The sequence below is a fragment of the Podarcis melisellensis genome (genome assembly GCF_964234715.1).
Source record: "Podarcis melisellensis genome assembly, chromosome: 14".
Taxonomy (NCBI): domain Eukaryota; kingdom Metazoa; phylum Chordata; class Lepidosauria; order Squamata; family Lacertidae; genus Podarcis; species Podarcis melisellensis.
In genome coordinates, this window is record NC_138546.1 from 27,528,022 (window position 1) to 27,535,620 (window position 7,599).

At 45.3% G+C, this 7,599-nt stretch overlaps 1 long non-coding RNA gene across 1 annotated transcript; it reads left to right on the forward strand.

The window, feature by feature from the left end:
• The first annotated feature begins 376 nt into the window (after positions 1-376).
• On the forward strand, positions 377-3,041 carry LOC309357000. The gene is made up of 2 exons (XR_014163006.1): positions 377-639; positions 2,629-3,041. It is a non-coding gene; the product is annotated as an uncharacterized lncRNA (long non-coding RNA).
• Positions 3,042-7,599: the final 4,558 nt, after the last annotated feature.

The following is a 7,599-nucleotide window of genomic DNA, read 5'->3' on the forward strand; positions in this document are numbered from 1 at the left end:
CCACCACCCTTCCCACTCACACATTTAAAAGGCTGTAGAATATTAATCAGCCAAAGGCCTGGTTGAAGAGGAATGCTTTTGTCCGGCGCCTAAAAATATATAATGAAGGCAGCAGGTGAACCTCCCTGGAGAGAGCATTCCACAAATGGGGAGCCACTGCAGAAAAGGCCCGTTCTTTTGTTGCTATCCTCATGTGAAAGGCCTCACATGATGAACGCAGAGTCCAGGGCGGTTTGTATAGGAGAGGTAGTCCTTGAGGGAGGGAGATCAGACGCTACCTGCCTTCCCTACCTGCCCCATCTCTCCTGTTTCTTTGTAGATGGAGGAATAGTTTTCCATAATCTGAAGTAAATGGTAAACGTTTTTCATTACAGTTTGTATCACGGGGTGTGTGTGTGTCAGGAGGGTGAGAGTGCATGTAGAAACGAGATCACCCTACAAAAGGTCACACTCATTGTTCAGTCCATTTTTTGCTTCTGCACCCCCCCCCACTGGAAAGCAACCTGTCCAAAAGGAATGCAGTCCATGACCTGGGGGGGGGGGAGATTCCCCACATCTGGCTTCCTGGAAGGAGGTGAAGGAAGGAGCAGCTGCAGCAATCAGAGGATGAGCAGATGGCTGTTTATTGCCTCTATCTAGGTAGGTCTGCATATATATAAATGCACGTATCGCAGAACACAAGAATGCCGTCAAAAAAGAAGAAAAAACTTCCTCTCTTTTCCAACACATGAAAGAAACAGGACATGAAATTAATTTTGCAGATTCCAAATTGCTCTTTAACATGGAACATCACCACAAGAGAATAATCATGGAAGCCATCGAGATAGAGAAACACCCTCACAACATGAACAAGCGTGACGACACATCCCGCTTGCCAGACATCTGGAAATTAGCCCTCCCCACAAAAACTGACACCAGATCCAGAGGCACACAGAACGCCATCACCAATCAACCACACCAGACCCAAACCCAGACCCTCTCCACAGATAAATTACAGACACCATCCAGTAGCCAAACCATGGTGGCACCTCCGGATGCTGCACCCCCCTGCAATCCCTACACAGATCTGGCTGACACAGGCCACAAAACCACAGCTCGCCCCTATACACGAAGCCAAGCCAGAGCACAACTAAGTGCAGTACAGCCATCTTCTCAGAAAAACTCTTCACAAAGTTCAAGAGGTCAAGACACAAAGACTTTAGCAACTAATCCACACCTAATGACCCACCTAAGTAGTACTCAGGATATCACTCAAGAAATCACTCAAGATATCCCTCAAGTAATTAAGGAACAAAAGAAGAAAAGGCACACTAGCCTGGGAACTTCCTCTCTGCCCAGAACATTGGAGGCTATACACCACACCCCCTCAACAGTATTTATAGGAACTCAAACACTGAGATCCTGCTCTGTTCCAGTAACAAGAAGCCGAAAGCACCAGCCTGAAGATGACGAGTGAGACCTCGTCGAAACGTCGCCTAGACACCCCAACTTTTACACGGGAAGACACCCGAGGACACCAAAACCTGCATATATATATATATATATATATATATATATATATATATATACAGAGAACTGTATTCAAATTTGAACATTTGCATGATTTGAAATGGTGCGGGCAGGTTTGTTTTGCTCAAGCTTTTGCATTTTCTTTCTGCACGGTGTACAGAATGAGCATACTGCTGTTGAATGTTGTCTGAATGCGCTTGGCATCCCACACGTCTGAATTTGCATGGTGTCCTCAGCGGTGCCAAAGCCTGAAGAATATGCCTCTTTTCCCCATTTCGAAACTTAATGGCCTGTGGACTGTGTTTTCTCCAAAGGAGAGCATCCATCGCAGCGCACTAAATCTCTGCCACACAACTGGAAAGCTGCCTTTCGCTCAAGCCTGGCCCTAGAATGGGAATTATTTAGGTCAAAGTCAAAGTGTATTTTAACTTGCTAACTCTATTTCTTCCTTAATTAGTGGCAAGAGCCATGCTGATCCAAAGCAATAAACTTCTCTCCCATGGTTTATCTATCCCAAATACATCTCCTTCCCATTTTTATGGGTGCTCTGTTGCACGTGTGAAGCTGAAGAGGGAACGGAGTATTCCCTTCCGGCCATTAATGGAAGACACTAAATATCCTTTTCAGCCTGATTTCAACAGTTTTGCAGTCCATTTGCATGGTAAATTTTGCCAGCGTTAAGAACATTCTTGCTTCAAAGAGCTGGGACTGGAGAAAGATACAGTCTATATACTTCATTTGGTGGATGTAATGACACTTCTCCATTTCCCCACAACTTTGAGAATGCTCAGAGGCATTTTGTGGTTTGCATTCTGTGACTCAAGGGTGGTTCACACAACCCACTTCTTTTGTTTTGGGTTAGAATAATAGAATTGTAGCGCTGGAAGGGACCCCAAGGGTCATCTAGTCCAACGCCCTGCAATGCAGGAATCTCAGCTAAAGCATCCATGACAGATGGCCATCTAACCTCTGCTTAAAAACCTCCAAAGAAGGAGAGTCCATAACCTCCCGAATGAGTCCGTTCCACTGTCAAACAGTTCTTGCAGTCAGAAAGTTCTTCCTGAGGTTTAGTCAGAATCTCCTTTCTTTGTAACTTGAAGCCTTCTATTGTTTTAAAAGGTTGGATCATTCTCCCTGCAACTTCTCACCCTCCGGATCTTTTGGACTACAAATCCCATCAGTACTAGCCAGCAAGTACAGGTCATCACATTTGCACATCAGCTTGTGTGTGTGTGCTATGTACTGAGCTGAATCCTAGAACAATAGGATCCAGAATGGAGCAGTCTGATTGGTCTGCAGGAGCCACCCAATCCAGCTCCAGGTGGAAGTGAATTAGCAACCTGATTGGCCTGCAGGAGCAGCCAATCAGGCTTCTGGAGGAAGTGAATCCGCAACCTGATTGACCTACAGGAGCAGCCTGGAATTAGCCAATCACGTGGGGCCCATTGTGTAAATAATGTATATATAACTAGACGTTTGGGGGAAAGTTTCATTCATTGCTACTACGAACTGAATAAAGAGCATGAAATTCACACTCCAAGTATATTTCAGTGTGTTTTAAGTCCTCACATTCTGTCTGATTTACCATTTGGCCTTTAAGCTTCTTTCCTGATCAAGTCCTTCCTTTTTTGCAAGCAGTTTCCCCTAATATAATGTAGTTCATATGTTATTTTCACTAGCACATGGTATTTTGGCTTTGTCCTAATATATACATTTTTGCACACACCTCAAAATTCAGATAAACGCAAATTTTGAAGGGCAGCTTTCTTTCAATTTTGTACATATTGTTCTCAGCATTGTAAAATGAGGCAGTTTGCGAATTGAACTAAATTGCCTCCCCATCAGTGCACAAGAATCTACACCATGAAGTATAAGAACTGGTCTGCCTGAAGGAAATCAAGGGAAAAAGCACTGCTGTGAAGTTGTTGGGAGATGGGGAAAGCAGGTCACTGATCTCCCTGAATTAAACAGTTGATTATCCACAAAGAGAACCAGTGTGGTGTGGTGGTTAGAGTGTCAGACTAGGACTTGCAAGATCTGGCTTCAAATCCCTCCTTGACCATGAAGTTGCTGGGTAACCTTGAGCCGATCGCTGCCTAATCTACCTCACAGGGTTGTTTTGGGGATTAAGTGAGGAGGGAGAGAACCCTGTAGGCCACCTTAAGCTCCTTGGAGGAACGGTGGGATAGAAATACAGTGAAATGAATAAACGCAGTGAAATTAACCAGAGGACACATCTCTATGTGGCAGTCAGATAGAGCTATGAGCAGATATCAAAAGAGAGTTCTCTTTTTCCTATGAAGAAGTGGGGCGGTGGCTGGGGGAGGTAAAACTTTAAAATGTGAAGCCAGAACTTGACCTCAGAAGGCAAGACGGTAAGGAAACATCACATTATGTGGAAAGAAAACCTCCCCTCTGCTGACGTTAAAGCCACTCAGTATTTATCACCAAGTTGCCGTGTCATAGCAACTTGGCAAAAGACAACACATCATGCAGGGTGACATTTTCCCCCTTTGAAATAATTAATGAGCGGAGAGCTGTCATCTTGGTGTCCTGATTGAAGGAGGAGAGAAGTCATAATTCAGAAGGAGGGCAAACTGGATATATACAGTTCCCTTCACTCACTGCTGACATCCATAAATGACAGCATTAATTGCTCATCAAACATACAGAATATCTTACTGTGTGCATTTTGGACAGCCCTCAGCTGCCAGAAATTGACACCTGCCAGGATTGGTTCCCTGAACTCCATGCTTATTTTTTCCCTGAGGTGACAGGAGTCCGTGAAATTGACTAAGCCGGGCTGATGGTTATACATGAGAATGGAATGCTCTGAACAGAGGATGGTGTGTGATAGGTAACAGGTTGCAATTGCCACATAACTTTGGAACTCCCTTCCTGAAGAAATTAAGCCGTCAGGTGATGACATTTCTATTCCGACAGGCCTTTGGGAACTGACAGTTTTTGAGAAAAGGGCTGGTGCTGTGATGCTTTAATTGCTATTGTCTGTGTTTTAAATGGACCTTCTAAATATTATTTTAATTCTATTAATGTTTAATTACATTTTAATCATGGGCTTTTCTATGTTTTTAGCTCGTTCTATTTTATGTGTAAGCCGCCTTGAGTCCTGGACTGGGGACAGGGCAGCATATAAATAATATAAATATAAATATAAATATACTGTAATAGAAGTTTTGGTTGGTTAACCAAATAAAGTGAGAATTGGTAAAAGGTATAGCTTAAAATATAACGTAAGAATAGCCCTGCTGGGTCAGGCCAGTGGCCCATCTAGGCCAGCATCCTGTTCTCACAGTGACCAACCAGATGGCCGAGCACAGTTTCTCTACTTGTGATTCACAGCAACTGGAATTCAGAGACATACAGCTTCTGACAGTGTAGGTTAGAGTTACCAGACGTCCCCAGTTCCCAGGGACAGTCCCTGGATTCACCAATCTGTCCCTGGACAAAATCTGTCCCCGGAATGTCCCCGGATTTATGCCTGGGGACCTCCAGCGAGGCAACATGGTGGGCGCCATGGCTGTGAGCAGCACCGGATGTCCCGGCCACGTCCAAGTTCCAGCCAGCCAGTCAAGAGTGGATTTCATGCTCTTTATTCAGCTCATAGTGGTGAGGAGGGAAGACCAATCAGACAGCTGCATTTTGGATCCTATTGTTCTAGAACCAATCAAACTGCTGCATTTTGAATCCTATTCAACTCAGTACATAACAGCAACCCTTTCCTAAAATAAAGCATGAAATCCCCCCCCCCCCGCCTCCAAAAAAGTGTCCCCAGATTCCTTGAAAAAAATCTGCTAACCATAGTGTAGGTACAACATCCTCCATGATTCTAAAGCTCCTTTAAAGCCATCCAAGTTGATGGCCATCACTGCTTCTCATGGGAGCAGATTTTCAAAGTTCCCTGTGAAGAGGGATCAAATATCAAACCACTTTGAGAATTGTAGCTCTGAGAGTCTCTTGGCACCTTTAACAAACTACAGCTCCGAGGATTATTTGGGGAAGCTATGACTCTTAAGTGGTATAACAGTGCTTTAAACATATGGCTTGGAGGGTCTCTAGCTAAATTGCTCTTGGATTGTTTTACAGCCTTAATTAATGTGCTATACCAGCTTACTTAACGGTGCTCTGAGGATTGGTTTTGCAAATATCAAAGGGCATCTAGCAAACTCAGAAAACTGTATGGGAGCATTCCCAGGGAAATCAGATTTTGTTCCTTGCTTGGCCTGAATTAACTCTCCTTTTCCCACTCCTAACTCCCAGATTATCACTCACTCTTCTTTTTTTCTTTGATAAATGGTGTCCCCTACTGGTTTGATAAAACATATATAAATCACTAGACTCCTGGGGCCTTTCTGCAGGATCCTGAAAGCACACTGCTACTGGCTGCCTAGGGGACACCTGCTTTGTAGACTCAGAACCCACCTTCAGTCCCAACCTTCAAAAAGGAACATAGTTTTCTTTCTTGCTACTCCTTTTTTTTCTCCTCATATAGCTGACCTTGGTAGTACATTGCACAGCTGCCTCACAAACAGCTACATCCATTTTAGAGCCCCCGTTCTTATAATTCCTTCTAGATCTTTATTCTTTTCATTGTTTGCATCCCTCACAATCGGCAGCAAATGGTGGCAGAAGTATGGGTTACATAAGGGTACCACCTCATGGAATCGTAGAGTCATCTCATCCAACCCTCTTTAATGCAGGAATCACAGCTAAAGAATCCCTGAGCAATGACCATCCAACCTCTTTTTTAAAAACCTGCAATGAAGGAGAGTCCACATCTGTTCCATCTCACCCCATATAAAAGGTAAGGGGACCCCTGACCATTAGGACCAGTCGTGACCGACTCTGGGGTTGCGGCGCTCATCTCGCTTTATTGGCCAAGGGAGCCAGTGTACAGCTTCCGGGTCATGTGGCCAGCATGACTAAGCCGCTTCTGGCGAACCAGAGCAGTGCACAGAAACACCGTTTACCTTCCCGCTGGAGCGGTACCTATTCATCTACTTGCACTTTGACTTGTTTTCCAACTGCTAGGTTGGCAGGAGCAGGGACTGAGCAACGGGAGCTCACCCCATCGCGGGGATTCGAACCGCCAATCTTCTGATCGGCAGGTCCTAGGCTCTGTGGTTTAACCCACAGCGCCACCCACGTCCCTTTTCACCCCATATAACCCTGCCCAAAAACTGTGCTCCTCAGATGTGACAGTGCTAAGGGATGCACTAGGAACCGGTCATTTAACTGTTATAGCTGCAGCACTCTGGAATTAGTTACCAATTGAACTTAGACTAGCATCTTTATTGAATACAGTCATACCTCAGGTTACAGATGCTTCAGGTTCTGCGTTTTTGGGTTGTGCACCGCGCCGAACCTGGAAGTACCGGAACGGGTTACTTCCGGGTTTTGGCGCTCGTGCATGTACAGAAACACCGAATCACAACCCCGTGTGTGCAGACGCGGCGCTGCGGGTTGCGAACCTGCCTCCTGCACTGATCATGTTCGCAACCCAAGTGTCCACTGTAGTTAGTTAGTTATTTTCTATACTGCCCTTCATCCAAGGATCATGGGGCAGTTTACAATATGAAAACACACAACACAGCAACAAACTAAACAATACCCTCCCCGCAGTTTAAAAGGCCATAGAGATTGTTGAATTAGCCAAGGCCTGGGAGAAGAGGAAAGTTTTTGCCTGGTGCCTAAAAATATGTAAGAAAGACTCCAGGTGAGCCTCCCCAGGGAGAGCATTCCTCAAGCAGGGAGCCACCACAGAAAAGACCCGTTCTCGTGCTGCCACCCTCCGGACCTCTTATGGAGGAGGCACATGAAGAAAGCCCTCCAACGATGATTGCAGGGTCTGGGGCAGTTCATATGGAGAGAGGTGGCCCTTGAGGAAGTGCAGTCCTGAACTGTTTATAGCTATTAAAGCCATTTTACCTGAAAGACTGTCTTCCTGAGAGCCAATGTGGTGTAGTGGTTAAGAGCAGTGGACTCGTAATCTGGTGAACTGGGTTCGCGTCTCCGCTCCTCCACATGCAGCTGCTGGGTGACCTTGGGCCAGTCACACTTCTCTGAAGTCTC